Genomic DNA, 15,778 nt, shown 5'->3' with positions numbered 1-15,778 from the left:
GAGTTCTTGGAATTTCTCCAACTGCATTAGCAATTGGTCATCTTAATTACATGGTCCATTAGCTGAAATCTGCATCACAAAACTCTCTAGCACAATTCTTGCCAACTCTGATCCATTTATTGTAAGGTTAAAGTTTCCTTGCTCATTGCAAAATGAAACTAGATATATTAAGTTAAAGTATTTCAAGCTCATTAAATATACAACATCAAGTTAGTCACCATATCACATACAGAAAATAACTGCAGATCTAGAGACAATGCCTCCAATACTCCCAGTTTTTTATGATGTGGGTAGTTCTGCAAACAATCTGGGCACATTCAAAAAACTTTAAAAGAGCATGTCAATCACTGATCTCCTACTTTTTGGGCATTATAGGTATAATTATCTACAATCTTGACACAAGTCTCAGTCTGATAGTAATCAATAGTAAATTTCTAAATAAAAAGTACATTCAGAGCCAACTTTATCACTGCCAACAAGTATTTAGCCAGAAGTGTCCATGGCACCTTAACCAAAACCACCCTATGATATTTCTTTTAGAACACAAAAGTGCTTAAACAATCAGCTAATATTGAATGGATCTATTCAATATTCATTCCATCACTCAGTAAGATACTTTTTTTTTAAATGACATTATTTTTATTTTATTTATTTATTATTTTTAGGGGTTTTTTTGGCCAGTCCCAGGGCATGTGGAATTTCCTGGGCCAGGGTTGGAACCCACGCCACAGAAGCAACCCAAGCCGCTGCAGTGACAACACTGAATACTTAACCTGCTGAGCCACAAGAGAACTCTACACTAACTTTTATTTTATCTACAATGTGCTCCATGCTGGTGTATCAAGATTAATAAGAGATACTTGTGAGTTCCCATTGTGGTTTAGCAGGTAATGAACCTGACTAGTATCCATGAGGATGTGGATTCAATCCTCGGCCTCACTCAGTGAGTAAAGGGTCTGGTGTTGCTGTGAGCCATGGTGTAGGTCAACAGCTACACCTCCAATTCACTCCTAGCCTGGGAACTTCCACCATAGGTGTGGCCCTAAAAAGCCAAAAAAAAAAAAACCCATTTTCTTCAAGACACTTGTGACTTAGCTCATGCTATGTAAATTTTTCAAAAGAGTAAAAATTTACAAAATTATGTTGTTTTCTATCACAGAGACCTCATTTCTCCATTTCCTTCAAGGGGTGTAATCAAAAACTTAGATTCCTCACTAAAATCTGAAAATTATTTCTGTACATTTCTTGAATTTCATCTACCTAATTTATCGAAATATTGAGGCCAACCTAACATATAGCATATGATGAATTTAAGCTAGTATTGTTCTAATTCTAAATCTTAAATATTCTTACAGATTATCTATATGATAAGACATTTTAGAATTTTATCCAATACTGAAGCCATAACTTATTGATTTACATTGCAGCTTCCAGCTTTGCCTCAGTGAAAATGGAGACAGTAGGTGCCTGTCTCCTGTCTTTTTACATTTTTTTTTTAGTTCCACTGAATCTTTAGAGATCGCAGAAAATTTCAAGTATACACACAAGTTCTCATAATATTATAATAGCTGAGCTCCAATTATTCTGATTGGAAGAGCTGCTAAATTGTCTTAGTCTTTTCACTCAACCATGATTTCACATCAATGCTTACTTCTTCATCTAAAACCTATTTCCTTTGGTGTATGAAAAAGAAATGGCAATAGTTAAGCATGTCTACTTTCCTTAGCTCTTTATATTGTACCTGCGGATTTACTACGTAATTACACCTTAATCCTTACCAAGCTTTTTTTCCCAATGCAGATTTCAGCATTCATTGCACATCACATATCATTCTGTGTCACTCTAATATACATTCTTAGTTAAATATCACCCAGTCCATCTTTTCTACCCATTTTTTTAAAAAATCATGTTTTACTAAATTGCTATCTATGCAGCCATATCTATCTCGATATATTATCTTCCCTGTTTTTTCTTTCATTTGGATCACTTGCAACTGTGGAGTCTGATATTCCTTTTTGGAGGCTCCTAGTCTTCTTAACTCATCCTCCCTTTTAGAGGGTCAAGCAGTGGGATCAAATCTGTTATGGTGGACGCTTAGAGATGATATGACTTAAGTCGAATCATCTTCTACTACCCTGGCTGTCTGGAAATGGAAATAAAACTGTTTCCTGGAAGGAACTGTGTAGATAGGATGAGCTCTATGGAGTTCAATCTAGTTTCTAATCCTATTAGTCCCAGGGGAGATAGATAAAAGGACCATTAAAGTGGGACAGATGTGTTCTGTGATTGTGATTGCACCCTAATCTCTGACAATGGATACCTCCTTGTGGCCAGTGAAGAAACTGCAGGTGCCGGAAGTTTCAGCAAAGGTGAGCTTTGATGGCAGCAAAGAGGAAGGGAACAAAACTGCAATTTCTGTATTTCTTAAATTGTAGCTGAGTGCTATGTAGTGTTATCGAAATAGGTTTGAAGGAACTAGAACAATCTTTTTCCACCCTGGAAGCTAAAAATCAGAGATTGCAGAAGTAGTAATTTTAAAGACATTGCCAAAGAGCAATGAGATGATGATGACGATGATGATTGATGATGATGATGATGATCTAGTACCTGGACCACAACACCAGGCTTACACTACCTGGGAACTACTTCCCATTGAAGAATTTTCACTTGATTTTTATAGTATTTTTACCATGTCTGATAATGATTAAAAATTATATTCACTAACAATTGGAAACTTTAAGGTGATGCAGCACTTCTCACAAAGTCCTCATTATTCTCATATTAAAAAAAATTTCTTAATTTGTTTTCAAAGTTAGGTTGACAGTAGGTCCCATCATTCTTCCATCTCACTATCTGAACATGAATAGAAATTTTAGCAGATGTCTGAAAAGTTGAAGTTTCAGGAAAAGAAATAAACATTATGTAAGCATTTGCTGTGTTCTAAGTATCTATGTTTTTCATTCTTGTGTTATTATATTTAATCTTTCAGTATCTCAAATTTGATACTTTGTGTACACTGATTCTCATAAAGTTTAAAAGGTAGGACCAGAGCTATACGGCTGTCTCCATGTACTATAACGCCCCGGCCCCATTCTGGCCTGCCTAGGCAAAGGATTGAGATTGCATCTTTCATTACCCCTATTTCTTCACCTTGTCTGGCTACACTGGTGTTTCACCATAGTGGTAAAAACCCATTGTCTTCCCTTTTGTGGACTCTTTGTCTTAAAAGAGAGAGGGACTATGCTTGCCTCCCTGCAGATCTGATTCTATCTCCATACCTCCCGTCCTACCTTTCTAACTAATGCAGCTACACCTTATGGGAAGTTTCTGTTCTTGCCTCCATGACCAGGACTCAGTTATTCTCCTCATTCATCACCATTCCAACTAATCTCTACTAGATTCTTCTCAGAAGTAGGTATTTTCTTAAATATTATTAAAAGAATTAGTAGAAGGCATTTCCATATCTCAGGGCATAAACCTTTCCTTCCAAGTTCCTGTTTTCTTTCCAAGTTGGGCCCACAGCATCCAGTTCCTCTCTCTTTCAAAGGCTTCCCCTGCACCTTCTCTTCTCCCATCTCCCAACATGCTCCACTTCTACTTTGGCCTTTTTATGCCTTTCTTTCAAAATGTGGATTAATTCATCTCCTCCAATACATTGCATCCCATAGTCATAATTTATACTGTCTTCAAGTTGACAAGAGGGCGGCAAACAAAAGAACCCCCTATTTATTATCTGGATCCATCCACTCTACAAAGTGACTATAAAATTAAGACACTACATTTTTCTACTATATATTTAACAATTTTCAAATGCCTTTTACATGCAAGACTTTTGAAGTGTTAGGAAGATAGAAAGAAGAAACACACAAACACTAAAAAATTGTTCTCTACCTATAAAGGCATACACAGATAAATGTATAATCAGATGAATAGGATGTAGAAGGAGATATATTCAAGTAACAGAAAGAGGAAATTAGGATTTAAAAGATGGGAGGTGAGAATACAAATAAGGCAGCAGTGTAACATGGAGCTCCAAACTGAAAGTTTGGTCAATGAAGTTGCCCCATTTTAGGTAGAAATAACCCGTAAGATCTTCAGCTCAAAGAGCATGGCTCATGGAAGGAGACAATGCTGAGTCTTGCATCATCAAACTTTCCTATAAAGTGTTCCTTGTGTACCACCACGGAGCCCAGCACAACCTTGTTTCTTTTCATATCCATGCTTTGCTCCCATATTGTGCCCGTTGCAACAATTTCAGGCCCTTTTAGTAACTATCTCATCCTTACCACTTCCTCCATTTTTATCCTCTTACCAAGTCATTCCCAATGTTTTCCATAAAAATATTTTTTTCCAGGGAGTCCCCATTGTGGTGCAGCAAAAACAAATCTGACTAGGATCCATGAGGTTGTGGGTTCATTCCCTGGCCTTGCTCAGTGGGTTAAGGATCTGGTGTTGCCATGAGCTGTGGTATAGGTCTCAGATGTGTCTCAGATCCCACATTGCTGTGACTGTAGCATAAGCTAGTAGCTGCAGCTCCGACTGGACCCCTAGCCTGGGAACTTCCATATGCGGCAACTTTGGCCCTAAAAAGACCAAAAACAAAAACAAAAAAAATAAATAAAAAATAAAACCGAAAAACCAAACCAAACACAGCCTTCTGGATGTTCTTCCTGATTATAGAATCATTTCCCTCCAATATTTTACTCACTCTTTATTATTTGTATTATTTTGCTAAAATTCAAGACCTTGAACTGCTCAGTGGTTGCCAAATGCTCTATAGATAAGGCACGAAATCCTCAACATATCTCAAGTTATTCCTTTGCAGCCACACAGTACAGTGGTTAAGAAGATGGAGCCTGGAGCCTCAGTTTGAATTCTGTCATCTGATAGCTGGGGGTCTTAGGCAAGTACATAATTCCTCTAGGCCTCAAAATTCTCATTTTCAAAATGAGGCTATATTTTCATATGATTACGGTGAAGACTAATACTCTTAGAATACTGTCTGGCACATAGTAATAGAAAAAAATACTAACTGTGATTATTCTCTCAATTTCATTTTCCCTACTATTTCTTTTTCTGCGCTTGAATATGACACATTTCCTAGCTGTTCTTCAAAGTTCCCATCTAGTATCTTTCATATGCTTCTTTCTCTAGCTAGATCCCCAATCCATTCCTTCTCCAAACTGCCTTTCAGCTCTCATATTTCAGGTCTAATTGTGGATGTCATATTCTGTCACCAATTCCCTAGGGCTGAGGTAGGTACTTTACCTATTGTTTTCCACCATTTTATTCTGCTACTAAACACTTTGTTCTCCCTCATTGTATTACAAATATCTTAAGGACTAATTCCTCTAATTTCTCTAATGCTAACATTTTCAATGGCTTGTTTAGAGGTAGCAGTTTGGGGGGAGCAATCAGTCTAATTTTCAATTGCATATACCAGTTGATTTGATCCGATCATGAACTACATCATTATGATAATTTCTGTAATAGTTAAGCTTTATAAATTGTGCTTTTTTTTCTTTTTTTTTCTTTTTTTCTTTTTTTTTAAATTTGGCTGCACTTGCAGCATGCAGAAATTCACAGCCTAAGGATCAAACTCACACCACAGGAGAGGCCTGAGCCACTGCAGTGACAACACCAGTTCCTTAACCCACCATGCCACCAGGAAACTCATATAAACTGTGTTTTGGATTTTTGTTTGTTGGTTTATTTGTTTGTTTTTTTGTCTTCTTAGGGCAGCACCCATGGCAAATGGTGGTTCCCAGACTAGAGGTCAAATTGGAGCTGTAGCCACTGGCATACACCACAGCCACAGCAACGTGGGATCTGAGCAACATCTGTGACCTACACCATAGCTCACGACAAAGCCAGATCCTCAAACCATTGAGAAAGGCCAGGGATTGAACCTGCGTCCTCATGGATACTATTCAGAATCATTTCTGATGAGCTATGATGGGAACTCCTGGAAACTGCTTTTAAAAACGCATAGTTCTGGGAGTTCCCATTGTGGCTCAGTGGTTAACGAATCCGACTAGGAACCAGGAGGTTGCAAGTTCGATCCCTGGCCTTTCTCAGTGGGTTAAGGACCTGGCGTTGCTGTGAGCTATGGTGTAGGTTGCAGACGTGGCTCAGATCCCGCATTGCTGTGGCTCTGGCGTAGGCCGGCGGCTACAGCTCCAATTAGACCCCTAGCCTGGGAACCTCCATATGCCGCAGGAGCAGCCCTAGAAAAGACAAAAAAACAAACAAGAAAATAAAATTTAAAAAACCGCATAGTTCTGGGAGTTCCCGTCTTGGCACAGAGGCAATGAATCCGACTAGGAACCATGAGGTTGCGGGTTCGATCCCTGGCCTCGCTCAGCGGGTTGAGGATCTGGCCTTGTGGTGAGCTGCAGTGTAGGTCACAGACATGGCTTGGATCTGGCATTGCTGTGGCTCTCGAGTAGGCCAGCAGCAACAGCTCCAATTAGACCCCTAGCCTGGGAACCTCCTCCTAAAAAGACAAAAGATAAAAAAAAAAAAAATGAGGCATAGTTCTTTATGTCAGAGTTTGTGTCTCATTTACTTTTACCTCCAATCCTCATTGCTAGCACTCGAGGAATATATTCTATAGAACAAATATTCAGATATGTGTTAAGTGTAAAGGAAACAAAATATCTTTAAACTACACAACTCCAAGAGTGTTCCTGTGTAAATGAAGCATGGAAAAATAAGTTTGGGATCCAATTTACTTTCCTATAAATGAATGCCACTGGATCTTATGTCTTTAATCTTGATGGTTTATATTATTTTAAAGTGAACATTGAAATAACAACCAAAAAAAAAAAAAAAAAAAAAAAAACCCTAATGGATACAGCAATATTCAAAGAGAATTTTTGAAAGGAAGAAAATCTTAGGATTAATGTCTTTAATATTCATTTCTGACAGCCTACGTTCAAGTTTAGGTTGTCTGGTCAACATTTGGGTCTGACTCGTAGTTTCCAAATCATGGTGTGTCGTGTTCTGAGTCAATTCCCTAGAAGAGATTTAGGGATAACTTTTCCACAGGTTTTCTCAATTAAAGATGCATCTAGCACTTTGCCCACATCACCCACATCTGCTCATAAAAAATGAATAATGGAACACACATGTGCTGACTTGAGATTCATTTCAGCCTTTTGCAGGTGCAAATGCAAGTTTTAGGGTGCAAAGTGGAGCCACAAACATTGTGGGCTTGTCCAGCTGAGAGTCTAGGCTTTAATCACATCTAAATAACTCCTCAGGTGATGCAAGCGCATGATTTTGCTCGCAAAAAGAGTGTAATAAATATTGTTGATTGACCTGGTGTATATTAACAGATGAGGCTACGTTATTTAGAGAAAATGAAATCCAGCTAATTTCCACCAATCTGGTATTTGCTATGGCATTCTTTTCATATATTAACCCAAAATTCACCTTGAGTATGTTTCAAGGCAACTTTGGCTAAATAAAGCAGGAAATAAAATACTTTTATTTGTACATATAACCAATTCAGGAATTTACATTGACAGATAATTCAAATCTACTATAATTACTCCATATCCTTGCAGCTGGGGTAGTCTTCTAGCAGACAAACTAAGTCAACACTGTTGTTACAAACAGTAATAGAGGGGCTCACTGGTTCAGATACTCCTAAACAGCAGAAAATCCTCCAATCATTTTTTTTTTCAGCATGGACATGCATTTAAGAATTTTTTTTTTCTCAGCAGACATCCCTTCCTAATTTCTTTTTCCTTAGGTTAAGGTTCTGTGAATTACACACACTACTAATGATTAAATTGTCACATACCTTCCATTAGTCAATATCTACAAGAATGTGTCCCTTGCTAGTGAACATCATATAGGTAACAGAGCCTTTTGAAGATGGAGAGTAGAGCTGTGTTTTCTGAGAGAAATATCTTCATAGCTCCCCCTTGTGGCCAGATTTCCATGAAGTTTATTAAATATGGTAAGCGCAACATCTTCTGATGCCCAACTGTACTTTAATTTTTACTTTGCTTGAGTAAGGATACTTTTTACTCTACTCTGACAGAAAGAAGAAATACAGCTTCCTTGTTTCTTTATGGACTAGAGAAGCTCAGGTATTAAAGAATACACGCTCAGACACTTGCTTTCATTTCAACATTATAAATATAAAATTTTATCATAACAATGGGAATGTGTTATTTTTAAAGCAATGAATATGAATATATATTATTATCCAAGGAAGTATAATAGAAAGGAGAATTTTCCTGTAATAGAAAGGGAACTTTGTTTTGAAAAAATATGGTGATAGTGAGAGAGAGTTCAAAAGTCAGGGAAAGAGAGAAAGATTTTTCTCTTGGCTTCATGCTTAAATATACTTATCTCCTCTGGTCAACCCTGAGGCAAAGAAAAATGAAAATTAAGCTCTGATTTTACACTTTACTGCTGTTACAACGCTTCTCAACCCAACCCTCCTTGCTCTGTTTCTCCAAATCCTGCCCATTTTTCAAAGTGCAGCCCAAATCCTGCTTCTCTTGTAAAGCATTCCCTAACCATTTCATCTGGAAGCAATCTTTCCTTCTTCTAAACTTCCACAAGACTTATTTTCCATACCACTCATTTAGCACTTATTATTTACTGACTGGTAGGGATGTAATGTTTTCGGAAATGTTACAGCCATTGTGGAGACTTTTTTTAATCCTTTTGTATAGAAAATAAATTTGTACTTTTAAAAGCAGAGTAAGCCCGTGTGTCTTTATTATTCTTCATAGATCTGAAATCTAGTTTGTCTAATTATAGAATACATCACTATAACTCAAAGGAAGCATGTCTGTAATGCTTATAGTATGCCAGATATTGTTTTGGGAGACTTGGAAATATTAAATGTCCTAGCTACTTTACAAATATTAGGTAGTTAGTAATAGAAGTTTTACACATGTATGTATTTTTGTGTATATCCATGTACTATATACATGTATGTACCTGTATATATCTATATACATAAAAATCTTGTCTTTCTCATAACAATATCACATTTTAGAATTGAAATAAAAAATATTTATTCAGGCACTTCTTAAAATAAATCAATAAATCGATAATTACAAATTTAATACTGAATGATAGATAAAGGTATGGACTGATAAAAACAATAAGAAACACAGCAGATCTTAGTATTCTCCATCTTTGATGGATGAAAATTTTAGAAGGGAAAAAAATCCACATATCTAGAGTAATACAAAATTAGATTTTTTTTTCTGAAATGAGGACCCTTTTTTTTCTTCAGCTCATAAAACTTGTTGGTTTTATTTTCCTGAAGAAAAGAAAAAGTAGACGAAAACAAAAAATACTTGACAATTCCCTAGTGGTCCTAGATTCTAGTCTAACATCACCATCAACTAGCTTCAGGTATTAACCTCTCTGTTCCTTGTTCTGTTCATCTGAAGATGAGAGTCACCAACTTTATTAACAGTATTATTTCTATTTCAGATTCCAAAATCTATGTATGATTTTGTCCACATAGAAGAGAGTCTATGCAAAATAATTTTTAAAACTATGCCTATTGGAGTTCCCATTGCAGCACCTCAGAAATGAATCCAGGAGTTCCCGTCGTGGCACAGTGGTTAACGAATCTAACTAGGAACCATGAGGTTGCAGGTTTGATCCCTGGCCTTGCTCAGTGGGTTAAGGATCCGGCATTTCTGTGAGCTGTGGTGTAGGTCGCAGACATGGCTCGGATCCCATGTTGCTGTGGCTATGGCGTAGGCCGGTGGCTACAGCTCTGATTAGACCCCTAGCCTGGGAACCTCCATATGCCATGGGAAGCAGCCCTAGAAAAGGCAAAAAGACCAAAAAAAAAAGAAAGAAAAAAGAAATGAATCCAACTTGTAACCATGAGGTTTCAGTTTCGATCCCTGACCTCCATCAGTGAGTTAAGGATCCATCATCGCCACAAGTTGTGGTGTAGGTTACAGACACAGCTTGGATCCTGTGTTGCTGTGACTGTGGCATAGGCAGGCAGCTAGAGCTCCTATTTGACCCTAGCTTGGGAATCTCCATAGTCACTCAGCTGTAAAAAGCAAAAAAAAAAAAAAAAGAAAGAAAGAAAGAAAGAAAAAGAAAGAAAGAAAAAAAAATCTATCATTTGTTTCTATAGTTATGTAACTTAATGTAATCAGGCAAAATTTTCCATTTCCAGAAGCTGATAAAGATAGAATGATTAGGTAGAGAACACAGGCAAAACATTCACTGACATCAACCTTACAAATGTTTACTCAGGTCAGTCTCCCAAAGCAACTGAAATAAAAGCAAAAATAAACCAATGGGACTTAATCAAACTGGCAAACTTTTGCACAGCAAAGGAAACCCAAAAGAAAACAAAAAGACAACTTACAGAATGGGAGAAAATAGTTTCAAATGATGCAACTGACAAGGGCTTAATCTCTAAAATATACAAACAACTTATACAACTCAACAGCAAAAAAGCCAACAACCCAATGGAAAAAATGGCAAACCTGAAAAGACATTTCTCCAAGGAAGATATACAGATGGCCAACAAGCACATGAAAAAATACTCAACATCACTGATTATTAGAGAAATGCAAATCAAAACTACCACAAGACAGCACTTCACACCAGTCAGAATGGCCATCATTAATAAGTCCACAAATAAATGCTGGAGGGGGTGTGGAGAAAAGAGAACCCTCCTGCACTGTTGGTGGGAATGTAAGCTGGTACAACCACTATGGAGAACAGTATGGAGGTACCTTAGAAAACTATACATAGAGCTAACATATGACCTAGCAATCCCACTCTTGGGCATACATCTGGACAAAATTTTCCTTGAAAAAGACGCATGCACCCATATGTTCATTGCAGCACAATTCACAACAGCCAAGACATGGAAACAACCCAAATGTCCATTGACAGATGATTGGATTAGGAGGATGTGGTATATATACACAACAGAATACTACTTGGCCATGAAAAAGAAAATAATGCCATTTGCAGCAACATGGATGGAACTAGATACTCTCATCCTGAGTGAAGTAAGTCAGGAAGAGAAAGACAAATACCATATGATATCACATATCTGGAATCTAATATATGGCACAAATGAACCTTTCCACAGGAAAAAAAAATCATGGACTTGGAGAATAGACTTGTGATTGCAAAGGGGGAGGGGGAGGGAGTGGGATGGATGGGGTGCTTGGGGTTAATAGATGCAGACTATTGCCTTTGGGATGGATTAGCAATGAGATCCTGCTGTGTATCACTGGGAACTATGTCTGGTCACTTATGATGGAGCATGAGAATGTGAGAAAAAAGAATGTATACATGTATGGATAACCAGGTTACCTACCATGCTGTACAGTGGAAAATTGAGAGAACACTATAAACCAGCTATAATGGAAAAAAATTAAAATCATTATATTTTAAAAAATAGAAAAGATACACAACAGGAACAAAAGATAAAATGATTAAAATAAATTTATAAGGAATATTATCGATACCTACATTATCCTTTTATACGTTTAAATATTTCCTGAATTGACATTAGACGGAAGATGACAGAAATCATTTAAGCAGACAAGCAGAAAAAGGTCATTCAAAGTCCTTGCCTTTGTAGTGGGTATATATCCTTGGAACAATTCCACATTTATTCTGGACTAATGGATACTCTACCATTTTTTAAGTGCCTTTTCAATATCTAACATGGAATTCATTGTGCTCTATGCAATTCAGTCTATATGTGTGTATAGGGTTAGGATAGAAAGAGAGAAAGACAGGAAGAAAGAGAGAGAGTTCAGACAACCATATATACATGCATATTCATACTTGGGCAGGATGATCTTGCTAAAGATTGATTTTAAAGAGAATGCCAAGAAGCCTCATAGATATGGTGATTTAGGGGCTAAGAGCTAAACCACACAATCCCCCAAAATGAAGGTATTCAAGGCTTTTGAGGGACACGGCTGCTCCCTTAGCTACTCAGGCACTAAGCTATAGAGAGAAGGAAATTTTCTTAAGGGAAAACCTACTTAAGGGACAGACTTGATCCAGAACAGTGAGAGACTCAAGGTTATGCTTCTTGGATTGTTCTCTAGCCCAGCCTCAAGGATTTCAGGGATTTTAGAAGTGTGACAACATGTACATTTACAAGTGCAGGATTTGATAAGAAAGCAGGAGCAAAGATTTGTTCTATTTTTCACAAATTTCCCTAATTTTATTTTATTTAATTTATTTATTTATTTATTTATTTATTTATTTATTTTTGCTGGGTCAGGGATGCTACACCCAAGGCATATGGATGTTCCTGAGCCAGGGATCAAACCTGGGCCAACAGCAGCCCCTCAAGGCACAGCACCTAACCCGCTTAGCCACGTGGGAACTGCATGAATGTTTTATTTACTGCAGAGAATGTATGAGCAAAGTTGAAAGAGCAACACTCATTACATAAAAGCAGAGGTCACTGTCTGAGCAAGTTGACCCAGAGGTCTCTGAGGAAGCAGGGAATTTCTTCACTTTTACTAAGGTTAATTGTGGGCAGAGGAGAGAGAGACAGACAGGACGTAGAAAAAACATCCTGAGAGGGTCCCAACTCCTGCAAGTACTAGAAAGAAAAGATCGAGTGCTGTGTTATAATGTATTTCTGTGATGTTTGTTCCAACCCCAAAGATTATGAAAATTGAGAAAACAGATCTATCGCATAAAAATCTTTATATTTCATAGATTGAAAGAGTCGATTGCGGGTTACACAAGTTGTGTAACCAAACGTAATTTGCTCATCTTAAAATATGTTTTTGTTTCATACTGAGGGGGACAAAATTCATTATATAGCATTTTTCTTAACGAAAAACTTTTTTCTTAACTGAAAGCCATTTTGTACTATTTTTATTTTCTAATATTCAAGGCCTTTCCAGTAGTTACCTACCATTATTATTAGATATTTTTAGACATAGTGATATTTTCACTAGAGCTGGGTTACAAGTATCTTTGAAGGGAAAAAAAATTTTAAAAAGCACATCTTCCATTTATTTTATTCCCTGTCACACTATAACAGAAACTAGAGCACGGGTTTGATATATGGAGGTGCACATATAGTCCGGCATTCATTTGAATGCACACGTTAACTAAGTCTCATCTACCAATGAGAAATCTAAGACAACAGCTGAGATTGCTGCCATTAATCTTAAGTAAGAATTATTATGGTGTTAAATTAGAGTCTAAATTTCAGTTCTCTAAGAAATTGGAAAATGAGTGAGATATCACCTCAAAGGGTATTTTTTTCTATTGTATGATGTAATTTCCTTTAGAGTAGTCATCTTATTGGCCCATTTGCTAATTATCTATCTTTCAAACTTATTCAGATAGAAACTTACTGTTATGATTTGATCTAGCAGGGTTTGTTTTGTTTGTTTTGTTTTTTTCATTAGTACCTTTTCGTTGCTGCAAGTGAAGAGATGAATTGCAAGAAAGAAGGGAACAAAAGTATTTTGAGGAAAAGGAGAGAAAATGTCTTGCACCAAGAAAAGTAGGAGAGAACTGTGAACATCTATACCAAAAGGGGCATACTCAAAACTGCACCAAATCCCTTAACTTCCTTATATGCAAGGTTTAGCAAACTCGGCTGTCATTTGCTGATTTTATTCATTTTTTTTACTGTAGTTCAATAAGTAAATGGGAATTCAAAAACTAATTTCCTACCCTTTGGCGCCATCATGAGGCCAAAATAACAAAGTATGGAGAAAAGTAGATGTCCAAAGTAACCCAAAGTTTTAATATTTTCTTTTCATTCAAAATATAAGTATCCAGAGAATGAAGGTTTATTTCAGAAAGAAATATAATTATGTTTACTATAATTGAAACCTTCCAACCAACAAATCATAGATCATATGTCTACATAGGTAGTTCATTGAGTGGAATAAAATGTGCCTTACATTTTTAAGCAACAGTTAAATTACAACTGGAATTTGAAATCAATAAAATATTCATGTTTTGAAATAACATAACCATGACCTAAACCTTTTGGAGTGTTTTAAACCTATCATAGCAATATCATAGCTTTATTTTTTTTTATTCTATGGTACCACAGGGTAGAACATGAAGTAGTATGATAAAGTAACTCAGAGGTCTCAAAATACAATGTTATGATATTACAAGAAGAGACTATGCTATTTTAGGAATGGGAAGAATGACAATAGAAAGAATGTGGCAAAGTAATGCCTTAGAAAGAATAGCTAATGAATATCTAAGAACTAGAAGAATTAAAGTACAAATCACACTCAGGTGATTCCATATTTGAAATCATCACCACAAGTACATCTAGAATATTACAAAAGTTTTTTTTTTTTTTTTAATTGTGGTGTGGGTTCAGTCCCTTGGCTGAGAACTTCCACATGCCATGGGTGCAGCCAAAAAAAAGTCTCAACCAAGCATGGCTTGTTCTGCTATTTGTGTTATATTTGTATTATTATCCCTGGTTCATAGGATGTCCATTCTTAGCTTTATTTATAAGTTCATCAACAGAGGTACAAAATATTCATTATTCATCTACTTTCTCAGCCCAGATAATTTTTTGCATAAATTGTTAAAATTTCTCCAGTGATGAAAATAGGGATGCTAAATGATACTTGACGATGCTTAAATCTGATTTCTTGCCATTGGTCTTCAAAATTCCATCTACTTCTGTCTCATTTTGGCTTCATGGCATTGCAAAAATGAAAAGCCCTGTACATTTCATCTACAAAGTGTGGACCCTCTGTCTAAGGAGTAGAAAGTTGCACATGTCTTGCTTAGCTCAGCGTATCTTATTTACCACAAAAGCCACAGACAGAAGAAAAATAAAACTGCTGAACTAGCTTTTACCTGCTTTTTGTTCTTAGAGTGTCCTCTTCCCATCTTGTTCATACCTAGCATTTTTATGCTGTATTTCCATATATTCAGAAACATCGTCATCAACTTCAGTTACAATAAAGGCAGTCTCAGCTGCTTTCTTTTCTTTCTCTTGTCTCAGAGACAGATCTTAAATGTGGAAATGTCATAATTTGTTCTCATTTAAAGTCAGTGGTGATCTCCTTTTGTGACCCAGCCTCCAGCATTCTTTCAGTAGAATCACTGTGCTAACCCCAGCTTGGCTTTGGGCATATGTTGCCCTCATTTGGCCCCTGTAACGTCGCTCAGGGCGGATCATTATCTTTAACATTATATCCCAGGGATGAAGAGAAGTTAAATCTCCTTCCGCTGTAACAGCATCAAAGGCCCCTTTCACTGGCAAGAGTTACCAAAAAAGACATGGTTTCTGCCCTGATAAAATTCTCAAAGGCCCTCAGTCTGAGGGATGAAGCTTGGGAGTCACCGTCATTCTATGTGAAAAGGAGCACTCTGATCACCTATAACTTCCTTGGGGCAGGACAAGACTATTCCTACGTCAAACACTATACAGTGTTCAAATATTTAAATGTCGTCTCATAATTCTCTTCATCTCACATGCTGAGATGGTTTCTTTCCATTCCAATGACATACTCTTTTGTTTTTACTTCATTATGCAGTTTCAAGGAAGGGGAAGAAATTTGGATGAGAACTGAGTATCTGATACGGTTGAAGTCTAAGAAAAGAGTCTAATTATAACAGAATTATTTAATGCAAAAAATTAACTACACAGGTTGTAAAGGGAAGAGTAGAGACATTCAGAGATTGTCCATATTAGGGAGCCTCTACTGATCCCTAAATGGAAGCAATAAATGGATGAGACAATGTAGGAATTTCCAGAGATGGTGTCATCTGGTAGGAGGTG

General features: G+C 36.8%; 1 pseudogene; it reads left to right on the top strand.

Moving 5' to 3' along the window:
* The first annotated feature begins 2,567 nt into the window (after positions 1-2,567).
* Positions 2,568-15,778, top strand: part of LOC125128671 (60S ribosomal protein L30-like) — a 32,029-nt pseudogene continuing 18,818 nt past the window's right edge.

This window comes from Phacochoerus africanus, chromosome 6 (assembly GCF_016906955.1).
Source record: "Phacochoerus africanus isolate WHEZ1 chromosome 6, ROS_Pafr_v1, whole genome shotgun sequence".
NCBI lineage: Eukaryota > Metazoa > Chordata > Mammalia > Artiodactyla > Suidae > Phacochoerus > Phacochoerus africanus.
The sequence above is the reverse complement of the archived record's forward strand: the minus strand, read 5'-3'. Positions and strand labels throughout refer to the sequence as shown.